At 37.1% G+C, this 12,091-nt stretch overlaps 1 protein-coding gene across 3 annotated transcripts in view; it reads right to left on the reverse strand.

The window, feature by feature from the left end:
• Positions 1-12,091, reverse strand: part of GRM5 (glutamate metabotropic receptor 5) — a gene marked incomplete at both ends in the record, with an annotated part of 270,563 nt that overhangs the window by 43,784 nt on the left and 214,688 nt on the right. The window lies entirely within an intron of this gene.

The raw sequence follows: 12,091 nt of genomic DNA on the forward strand, positions 1-12,091 counted from the left end.
TGATGTTAATTATAGTGTAAGTCTTCTTAAGCAGCTCATAGTGGATGCTGTTCTCAGTATGTGCACTGACCATGTTTTTTTTTTTTTGTTTTGTTTTTTTTTTAAGAGGAAAAAAGGAACTAATGAACAGGTTCCCTTTATATGTTTTGCTATCCAGCTGATGCCTTTCTCTGTGCAACTCCACAGCTCACACATATTGTTTTTTTCAAAGTGTCCGTCACTAATTATAACATAAAGTTTCTGTGATTCCAGGAGCTTCTCTCAGAGTTCAGAAATCTCTCTAAAGCCTCAGAAATCTTTTTGTGAATACTGGAGGTGGAAATGCTAACGTGGGTTATATCCAGTAGTGGCCTTGAAGACAATACTTTTATTACAGAGACATGGGAACCAACAGAGTGACTTGGCTTTTTTTTTTTTTTACTGTATCAAAAGATTGCCATGCTAATAACTCTCTTATCTCTATGTCCTTTGCCCCTCTCTATTTGCAAAGTGAGGATAATGATACAATGCAGAGGACTGCATTAAAATGTCCATGAAGAGTTTGATGATGTGCCCAGTAGATGACTCTTAAGTGAGAGAATTGATGTCTGCTTAAGACAGAATTGGTAACCATACTTTTCTGGCTTTTAATATGTAATGTCTGGATTTCTATTTCCTGCTTAAGCTTCTAAGCTTCTGTAAGATATGCAGTAAAAAAATCCTTTCAGCAGCCACCCTGAAGGGCTTTTTTTTTTTTTTTTTTTTTTTTTTTTTTAAGTGTAGTGTTATTAATGACATATTCACCCTGTTGGCAGCACCAGCCCAGATAAGGAAGAGTAGGCTGGAGGTTTTCTGTCTCACATGTCATCAGCAAAGCTGCCAGCTGCACTTCAGCCACCAGATCATTAACACAGGGGTGGGGACAAGAGTCAGAGACAAAACAACTTCATCAATGGTGCTGGGAATTTGTCAGGCACCTGGAAAGATTTGGCTCTAGAGGGAGGACATGCAAAGAGCTCTTCAGTGTCTGTTTTAGAACATATGCTCTTCTTTTATCAATCAAACAGTTGTCCCCAGGGAGCCCTGTGTGTGGGCAGCCAGGAGCAAAGGAAATGCAAATAACCCTCTCTGTCCACTGCATGAGTTTCCCTCCCAAAGAGTCACTGGCATGCAGCAGGGATGGAGTTTACACATGCCCATGTCAGCTGCAGGAGCTGCACAATGTGAGAAGCAAGATATGCCATGAACAGATGGTGTACATACAATTGTTTCTTGAAAGAAATGAAGACTAATATATGGCTCTGTGTGTGGCACACATCTACTGTACCATTATCCACCCCAAAGACAAGCACCCGATCTGATGTCTAGGCACTTTCTGTGGATATGAACAAGGCTTTCCAGCAAGAGCCTGATACCATCATAAAATAGGTGCATCTACATTTTGATGGTGAATAACATCACTATGCAGTTCTAACTACTGAAAAAATTTGGAGTACTGAAAACGTCAGGAGTAGTAACAAAGATACATACTTTGCATTGAAAATCATTGTGTAGAGGTCAGTAAGTGAACAAGTGGACTGAGAATTCCCTTCTCTCTTTCTACTTCATGCTGGAACTAGCACTCCCAGTTCCAGTTCTAGTCAGCCTCAGGAACAGTTATTAACGTTTTGGATAGTTAAGTGATATGAGCTTGAAGTATCTGTAATAGAATTAAAACTTGGAAACAACATGCAGTGTTGCTTGTTTCTTCTGTTCTACCAAGGTATTGCTTTTTCCTAATTAAAAATAATAGGCATAAAAACTGCAACAGTGGAGTACATATTAGTTGAAATTAAGTGGAAAATTGAACAAGCGTATTACATTGCAATACACAAAACTTGTTTTAACCAATTATTCACCCTCAAAATTAACAGCTCACAAACCATGCAGTTAATTATAGTAGCCATTAGAATGAATCATATTTGCATCAGCAATAGTATTTTTTTATGAAACAATATTTTGGCTGCTTTATTGCATATGATTGCTTAAAATTTAATAACTAAATTTTTACAGTAGCACTCTCCACTGGGCTTTGTGCTTCAATTTTATTGAATTATTATTCTGATTTTCTTTAAACATTGAATCTCATTCAGTTCACCTGATAATTTGTAATGAGGCTACTTAGCTCTTCGTAGAGGCTGCTAGCAATTGTCAAAGGATTTGTGAGGGAATTAACTGTTTTAGAGAATTTTAATATACTTCCTGCAGCTGCAGAACATTTTACTGAGATGTTATCTGGCCCACTTTGCTACATAGGGGCATATCCAACCTGCCATGTCTGACTGCCAGTTTACATGACCTCAACACAAAACTCGGTAGTTAAAACTCTGTAGTTAAGGTGAACGTCTCAAAAAATGAGACAAAATGTTTTTTTGTTTTTTTTTTTTTCTTTTTAATGTACCATAATAGAGTCTTCAAAAATTGCAATATTAACAACAGCAGCAGTGACAAAAATTAAGTCTGAAAGTGATTTTCAACACTGTCTTCATAAACTATTTATGCATGTCAGATTAGAAGCATATACATAACCCTACTGACATCAGTTATCCTATTAGTGGTTTTAAGACAGGTCTGAATACACAAGTTAGGAGCTCACCTCTCAGCCAGAAAAATAAATAAATAAATAAATAAATAAATAAATAAATAAATAAATAAATAAGTCTATCTCTACAGAAAGTATGATTTAGGTAGCCTTAAATGCACTGTTCACTCAAGTGTCATTTTCCACTGTCTTCACTGGAACTCAAACATTCTTAAATTTATTGATGAGTGCTATCTTCAGTCAAGAGCCTTTCTTGATGCAGGGTCATCATGAGATTGAGAGGTGGCACTGATGAATTTAATGATGATGACGCTAGTGATGTGCAACAGAATTGACTGCACTGATTAAACTTTTAATCAAGAAAAATATAAAATTCTAATAGAAGTTGAGGAGTTCCAAAGAATAAGAGGACAGGGAATAAATACACAGGGGAACTCATATGCTTACTCTTAATACCCATAGCAGAACTTTTCTTTCACAGTCAAAACAAAATCTATTTCTATAAAAGATCTTTTTTGCTCTGTCTGGTACATTCCCATATGAGACAAATTTGTAAAGAAGGAAATTAAAAATTTTTGCTTTTCTATGGGCTGTGAAAAGCTAATGTGATGCCACTGAATTTTGGCATGGACAGATAAACAGGCCATGTCCAGATGAATGTTTTAGTTCAGTTCAGGAGTGGGCTTTCAAAGTCAATCTCCAAATCATTTCTGCTGACTGAGTGTCACAGTCTCAGAGAAGTGTACTGAATTTCTTTCAAATTAAACTAAACTGGATGACGTGCTGCAGGAGAGCACCTGTTGTACCACAGGTGGGCATTTAAACCATACAACGAGGCTAGCACCAGTTTGGAGCAAAATTCCCCCAAGCTATGAATCCTTCTTGGCTCCCAGCATTTGAGAACAGACTCGGTGTCTCTCCCAGGAGCAGGAGGCACAGAGGCAGCAAGTGCATGGGCCAGGTACAAAGCCAAGCTTTGTAGGTCTCCAGTGGATAAGTATTGCAATTTTGACAAGCTGAAATACCTATTCTGTGGCTGAGATGGGATTTTTTTGTTTGTTTGTTTGTTTTGTTTTTTGAGATATAGCTCACCTTCCCATAAATATTGTTTGAAATAATATCAAGTTATTTATGAGTCTGTGCTGAACTTGGTGATTATGTCTACAGGATTATAGAAAGTGATCTGTACTGCAGTACATTAGAACCAATAAATATTAACTCTGTGTCATGCTAATTACTGCAGAAATAAAAAATCCCGCCTCCTGCAATTAGGAGGTACAAGGCAGTGGAAGAATGCAGAGTGAATTAAATCATACTGAACCTTAATGAAGAAACTGGGATAACACTTGTAACACAGAATGACCAAATTTGGAATTGACCAAATTATCTGAGAAAAAAAATAAAATCTTAGTGGTTAATGCACATGAGCAGATCTCTGTTTTCTATTCTGTTTATTCCTTAGTCTTTCTTGCCCAAGACATTTTGGAAGTTAAATAAGGGCTTATCATATTATTTTCCAAGCTGTGAGATCATGAGGATTTGGATTCTGGATCTGAAGTGACACAGCCATTTCTGTCTAAAAAATTCTACTGAGACACACCCTGTGCCTTCTTTGTCAAATCAGACAACCCACCCGTCCTTCAGTTTCCCATCCAATATTTATTTTCTACTACATTTTATTTGCCATTTTTACCTAGACTGAATATTCCTCAGGAAGAGGACTGCTTCTTATCATCTTCTGCCTATCCTGTGCATAAGGCAATGGGGCTTGTTACTGGCTGGAGTTTTTAGGTGCTAATGTACTGTCTCTGAAAAGTAAAATTATCCTTGATTTATTTAAAAAAAAAAAAAAAAGTAAAAAAAAAAAATAATTACCTATAGATCATTTAGAAATCTCTTGTTATGTAATCAAATCACATACAAGATTCAGGGGAGCCTTTCTAATAAGGTTAAATGAATTAAACACCAACTTAAGAATTTGCTGCCTTTGGAATGTGTAGTTAATGTATCTTTTTTCTTTTTTCCCCATGTAAATACACATTCTGCATTCCTGGATGTATCTGTATCTATCCCTAGGTTTGTCACAGGACTGTGACTTCACCAAAGGTGAAGAGAGATTTTACAGGTTGTAAACATCCAGAGCATCACAGCCTGCATGTTTTCTGCCCACACTGGTGGGAGAGACCCAGTTTAGGATGCTCAAGCTATATCACAAGATAGGATAAATGCAGGGCAATCACACATGGTGCTAGTCAGCTACTCAGTGAAGGCAAGCTCAGGTGTTAGCACTTCAGAGTTGTTGAGGCACCCTCATAGGGTCAACCTGGAAGCTGGTTCAGGGCACTGGGCAGAGCTGGCTCTGAAAGCAGCCTCAAACCCCTTCAGTAGAGGCTGCCCAGAACCTCGTCCAGATTTTTCCTTAAACTTGTCACGTCTCCAAAACGCAAACACATAGATGACGGAAGAGAAACATGTTCTTTCACCAAGAAAAGTGAGTCCAGCTGGCAACAGCTCGTGTCTTGGATCCATTTAAAACCAATTAGTGTTCTTATCGGCACGGAGCCACGAAAACACTTTAGGGCGCTCGCAGTCCCGCTTCTGCTTCAGGGTGGCTGCCGCACGCCCAGGCTCCGGCTAGCCCGGCTGCGGCCGCCGGGCTGTGGCTCCACCTGCTGGGCACGGCAAAATAAAATAAAATAAATGGCCTTTGCAGGAAATTCTGAAATTTCACAGCTGTTTCCTGTACTTGCAATGCAAGAACTCGGAAAATATTAATCGAGTTACAGAATCACAAAATGTTTTGGGTTGGAAAGGACATTAAAGATCATCCAATTTCAACCTCCTTGCCATTATTCTTCAATAAGACTCATAATTGTTTATTCTATTTATCATGTAAAGGTTTTTTTTTTTTTTTTTCCTTCTCTGACTTTTTACCCCCAGGGAAGATAAGATACCATTTTTTTCTTCTGTTTGCCACCTGGTGACATCTAGAAGCCTCGCCAACTTGGGTGCTAAGAACAGCAAAGCTACCATTGTTCAATATGCTTTTCCTGTTTTCTAACTTTTCTAAAGTTGAAAATACTTTAAAATTTGAAGAATGGAGAAAAGATAAAGAGTGAAAATATTTGAAATTCCCAGAATACCTCTCTTTATTTCTTTATGCAAGGAGAAGCAAGTGAAAGAGATATGAGATAGAATATGTGAGAGTATTTTTTCCCAACATGCAGAGCAAGTTGCTTTTTTTTTTTTTTTTTTTTTTTTTTTTTTGTTATGCAATCACTTTAAGGTTGAAATGAAGTGGAGTGGGTTGTGTTTATTTTTATTTTTCCTTTAAATTTTTCAATGATCAAAATGTTGTTTATGATAAAGTCTTACAGGACATCACAGAGGAAACAAGAACTATAACTTACAGTCTCAAACTATCCCATGATGTTTCCTTATGACTAATTAGTTTCCATACAGTTTCCATATATGTCATTAAAGATTTAATTGAATCTTTGGGCAAATTTTGTTTTGAGATACAATAAACATACAGATGAATACTAGTTTTGCTAGCAAATACATCCCACCTCCATTTTCTGTTAGCAGCAGTAGAAGCAGTAGAAGTTCAAGCCCACCAGTTAGACTTTTTTCTTTTTATTTCCCCTTTGCTTTAGTGAATAACTCTAACAAAAATCATTAACAGTCTGCCCTTTGTAGCCAAGATATGGCAGGGACAGTCTATTAAGGTTCAGGACTTTTAGGTCTGCAATGGGTCCATTGTGCTCCTTCGGAACACCTCAGATTCTGCCCCTGGAGCTGCAGATTCTGGGTTTGTTTGTCATCCCAGAAATATACAACACCTCAGTGAAGAAATGACTGTAGTCTATGAAATGGAGGAAAGGCTGTATATGTGAAACAAGGTAAAGCACAGTATTCATACCTAATCAAGTTGTCTTTGTTTAAAGACAGAAAAAGACTGAGATGGAACTGTTTCCAAAATCTATCGTCACAGCTTTTTGTTAAAGCAATGTGGAAGAAAAAATAAAATTCAGTTCTCTATTATTTGTAAGGTCACAGGTGTATTTTTTCTGCTAAAAATCAAATGTAACAGTTTATTTCTTTTTTCATTTCACTAAGTTAATTTCTTACAGGCTCTTGGTTTTGTGAACAAATATATTTTCATTTCTATAGGAAATTTCATCTAGTCCAAATGTCCTTTTCCATTCAAAATGAATACAAAACCTCGAGATTGTATTACATCTTTTCTGAAAAGGAAATTCTGAGAAAAAAAAAAAAAAAAAAAAAAGCTTTGGCAACACTGGAAATGTCATTTTGATGTCGAGGCAAAAAAACACAGTAACAAACAACACAGCAACACAGACTGAAACAATGTGAAAGCAAATTATAAATTTGAAACAAAACACCTCCGAGTTACTGAAATGAGAAAATAGTACTAACAATAATAATAAAAAAGACTCATTTCAACACTTTTCTGTCAAAGTGTGTGTCATTGAGTCAACATGCTGCTTTGGAATATTTCAGATTTGATAAGCAAATATCTTCCAGTGCAGTCCACTTACCAAATCATAGAATTGTATAATCATTCAGGTTGGAAAAGACCTCTAAGATCATCTACTCCAACCGCTAACCTAGTACTAATGTCCACCACTAAACAATGCTACCAAGTTCTACGTCTACACCTTTATTGAAGACCCCCAGGGATGGTGAATCAACCACACCTATTCCAATGATGCACGACCCTTTCAGTAAAGAAATTTCTCCTAACGTCCAACCTAAACCTCCCCTGGTGCAACTTGGGGCCATTTCCCCTCATCCTATCACTCAGTGATTGCAAAATGTTTTTGATCAGCCCAAAATATATTTTTTTCACTGTCCAAAAATGCAGAGAGAACTTCCAGAAGATGTTTTTAACATGGTTAGTTGACTTTGGTGTCTTACTTCTTTTTAAGTCTACAAAAGCAAGATATATCCAGGGCTCTCACAGCTCTGCCTGGAGGTTGACCTGCATCCTTGAGTGCCTGCATACTAGTGAAAGTCTGGGTTCTGTTGTCAAGTTCAGTAACATCAGAGAAAAGGGTAACAGTGACCATAAGTCTCAGAAGAAGGTAAATAAATGGATACCTCACACCATTTTCTTAGGAATAATATTATTATTCCACCTTCTATGGAATTCAATTTCTTTGATCATAAATTGCAATGAAATATGACTGCTACAGAAGGAAGAGCACATTAAAAGTGGGCCTAAAACTTTCTGCACATGCAAACATGTGAAGTATTTGAATCTATGTAAGAAGCTGAATTGTTGTGAGAAGAGAATGACAGGAATTACTCTAATTCACCCTTCTAATAGGAAACATCTATAATCTGGATACATCTAATTACAATTTGCATTTATTCTTAAGGCTAAAGAGACATGGTCTACCAGTACTATTGTATTAATAACTTCTAGGTAGTTTTCAGGGTTTAGAAAAGCAGTGAGAAAAGGAATGGTAGCATAAAGGATATAACCACAGCTGAATGGTATATCATCAAAGGATCCTAATGTAAGGAAGGAGGAAGGCAGGGAGCATAAAGTGAAAGAAAAAAGATGTAGCTTTGTAGTCAGATTTTGGAGGAGTTTGTGGAATTCAATAATTGTAATGGGAAGACTGCAGTTATTCAAGGGTTTTAGTTGCAGGGATGTTAAAATCAGGTTCAATGTGTATATATATATACATTTATATATATATATATATATATAAAGTCTTTCAAATAGGTATAACAGAATATATAGCATTCATCAGTGCCATACTGCTTCTTTCTCTGAGTGAATCAAAAAATAGTGACATGTCTGTGTAGGCTCCTGGATCAGATTATGTCAGACTTCTGGAAAATTCAGAACTGAATCTATGCCTTGCAGCTTATCCACCTTTTGGAATTTCTGGACCTGACACTGCTTTACTGTAAAAGTAGTGATAAACAGTATTTGAGCTTCAAATCTGAAATGTTGGCCATAAAGATGAGGCTTGGATCATCTTCCAGCTTGCAAGTGCCCAAACATGATACATCATATATCAAGTAACATACTAAGTGAGAGACAGGATGCACTCAGGAGAATTAAAATGTCCTTTAATTCACTGTTAAAAAATACAAATACATTTTAATGTAATTTGTTTTGATTTTTTTTCACTAGAAATCTAAAGATAAAACTGTGGGAATGCCACATGTTTGGGGAATATGGGGTTTAAATGTGACACATTCATTGAAATATGGAAAACAAGCCATCCACTCTGACAGGACTCACTTTTTTTTATCAGCTGGGGTTTGACTAAACCAATTTTGGCATTCGAGTTTAAATCTAACAAACAGATTATTATCCTGTTGCAATACAAAGACTAGACATTTATGTGTGATTCCTAAATTCTATCTGGAAATACAATAGGGCCATTTGTTATACCAAGTTCCTTTTCAGCTGAAGCTCTAGGATTTTCTGTGGGTTGTTTTGACCTCATTAGAAGTAGCTGGAGCTGGACGATATTGAGCAAACGGGCAGATGTTTTTCACATTTATACTTCTTGTGTTTTTCTGTACATTTAGCCACAAAACTTTTCTCACATTTATCCCAGATCTCCCTTTCTGCAGATAAACTCTTTCACTCTTAATCCTGTTATTAATTGCTTTGAGAATTATGGCAATAATTCTCCTATGTGCATTTTAGTACACCTGAAAAAAAAAAAAGAAAAAAAAAGTTTTTATCTCATAGAAGCCACACGGTTAAATCAAAAAGGGATGAATTGACTTGCTTCATCTTGCTAAGACTCATTCAAGATGCTACTGCAAGTCTCATTTTCCCTGTTTATTGCTTTATGGTCTTCTTCCCTATAAACCCTGCCCCTGGCTCCTTGCTCCCCAGCATGTCAGGTATAAGTTGCTTTCCTCATTTTCTGTGCTCCCTGTGTCTTGTCTATAGTTGATCTCTGACTGATTAACTAAGCTTCCATCATTTACCTTTGTGTTTTCTCCCTTGCTGCTTTGAACCACAGTATTTAATGTCAGGACCCTGCTGTAAATAAATACCTGCAAAAATGGTCCATCACCTTTCTTCAGGTTCTTGTTTCTATCATGCCTTTACAGGACTGTGAGTATTTCTGAAGCCCGTAACCTCTGCATGTCAAACCAAGATGTTACAATGCTTTATCAGCATTAGCCTCTACTACTTCTCTCTTCCTTGTCCTAAACTTAGATCATAGATAATTGGGATATGTATACTGATTTTGCTCTGTGTTTAAGTAACACTTCAAAAAAATGATGTTCCATCTATGCCTCTGGCTTTTAGGAACTATAAGAGAAAGAAAATAGAAGCAGAGGTAAAAGGATTCATTTAACAGACAGGTAGGTGTAATAAATATGCTTTTGCTCCTGGTGACTTTGAATGCTTGACTTTTTCCACTAATGTCAGTTGAGCCAGAGTTTAATGTACTTTCCTTACATTTTGTTTTCTTTCTGTTCTGTGTTAAGATGCATTTGTAAAACACCCTTACCAGGAGAAAAAATTGAGCTTTGATGGGAACACTTGCCTGTGATCATGCAAGTGCATACACACCCAGTCGCTAAAGGTGCAAAGAAAATTGATAACAAGGGATTGGATTAACCTTTTATGACCTGAAGACAGTCATTGAGTAGAGTTACTCATCTGGTTCAAGTTGTACACCTATTCACAAACTTCACTGAGTTGAGGAATCAGATAATAAAAAAAGATACCTGTCTGGTGCCAGAGGGGAAGCCAAATCCAATTCTTGTAAAATCCCTACTGTTTTGAAGCCATTCCACATCTCCTGTTCAAGATGCATTATAAATTCTTTACTCTGACTCTTGGTGTCTGGAAGTGGCTTGTAGCACCCGTCCTGTGGCATGGAACTGATTACACTGAAAATCAACTCAGATAAGCCTGCAAACTTCTCACTTTCTGTAGTACTCCAGCTGGGCAGAAAATCAATGTACTTAGCAACATCAGTGACACCCATTTAGATTAGGTATGTTCAAATCTGCAAATGAAAAGCGTGCTTGATGCTAATATTTTTACCTCATTGTGAACTAAATGTATGTGAAGGGATGGAGACCTTTTAGAATTTGATAGAAATGAATGAATAAAAAATGCTTTAAGACTGTTTTCTCATATTCTCTCTCTATGGCTGATTTCACAATCTTATTTTCACAATCTTATTTTACATATCTTATTAAACTGCCTCTTCATTTCATAATATTACCCGTGTTTGTTTACTTGCTGTTTAAATAAATTGTTGATATTGTTAACAATTTTTTTTATTGTTAACATTTTTTTTTTTTACAACCAGATGATGTAGAATAATTCATTTTTTTTTTCCTCCAAAATAATGGTTATTGCTTTCTATATGGATGTTGTCATTTAATAATGACCTCATCTATCAACCTTGTATCTTTTTATAATTATCCCAAGAAGTAATAAATGGCTTGCCTTTTGGTGCAGAGATAGATTTTTATTTGTCTCCAGCATTCCTCTATAAGCTCAGTGTTTTTGGGATCCTGAGAAAGTCCTTAGCCTGCTTGTTTGTTTGTCTGTTTTTAATATGGAGCTGCTGGAGAAGAAAATGTATTTACGAAAGGTAAACTAAAGGGTACATTCCTGTTTTCTTATCAGGATAAATCTGAGACAACACTAACATATACATCACCATGCTGAAACTCTCAGGTCAGCCTACAAAATGCTTGTGACCATGGAGGGCAAGTTTCATCTTTATTCTAGTCCCCGTGTGAGACCCATGCTGGAGCAGTTTGCTCCTAATGGATGGACTCCATGGTACGGAGCCGTGTGGAGCAGTTCTTGAAGAGCTGCAGCCTGTGGACAGCCCCCACAGGCTCAGTTAGGGAAGGACGGCATCCTGTAGGAGGGACCCCATGTGGAGCAGGGGCAGAGAGTGACTGTGAAGGAGAGGTGGAGATCAGGGACTGACCACAGCCCCCATTCCCCGTTGCCCTGCACCACTCTGGGGAAGGAGGTGGAAGAGAGTGGATGTAGGGGGAAGGTGTTTATAGTTTGCTTTTTGTTTTCACTGCGCTGTTAGTAGTTGGCAATAAATTATATTAATCTCTCTACACTGAGTCTGTTTTGCCAGCGATAGTGACTGGTCTCCCAGTCCTTATCTCAGCCCCGTAATTATTTTTTCCTTGTATTTTCCCTGTCCTTCTGAGGAGAGAGAATGAGAGAACGGCATGAGTGAGATTAAGATGCCCATCAGTTGTTAAACAACAGTCATTGAATATCATTTTCATGAATTTTGACCAATGATCTAGATCATAATTAGAATGGTAAAGAGTATCGTGATGATCAGCAATTCTCTGTGTGAAAACCTTGATTAAATGGACAGTTTTAATGGGCAGACTTATTGATTGCTGTGGAGTAGTGTCCTTAATCTGGGGAATTCTAGAACTGAATTAACATTGTTCTGCCCTACAGCAATGAGAAAGAATTAAAGCTATTAAAATCTTTATTTCTCTCTCTCTCTTTTATTT

The sequence above is a fragment of the Aythya marila genome, assembly GCF_965140915.1.
Source record: "Aythya marila genome assembly, chromosome: 1".
Taxonomy (NCBI): Eukaryota; Metazoa; Chordata; class Aves; order Anseriformes; family Anatidae; genus Aythya; species Aythya marila.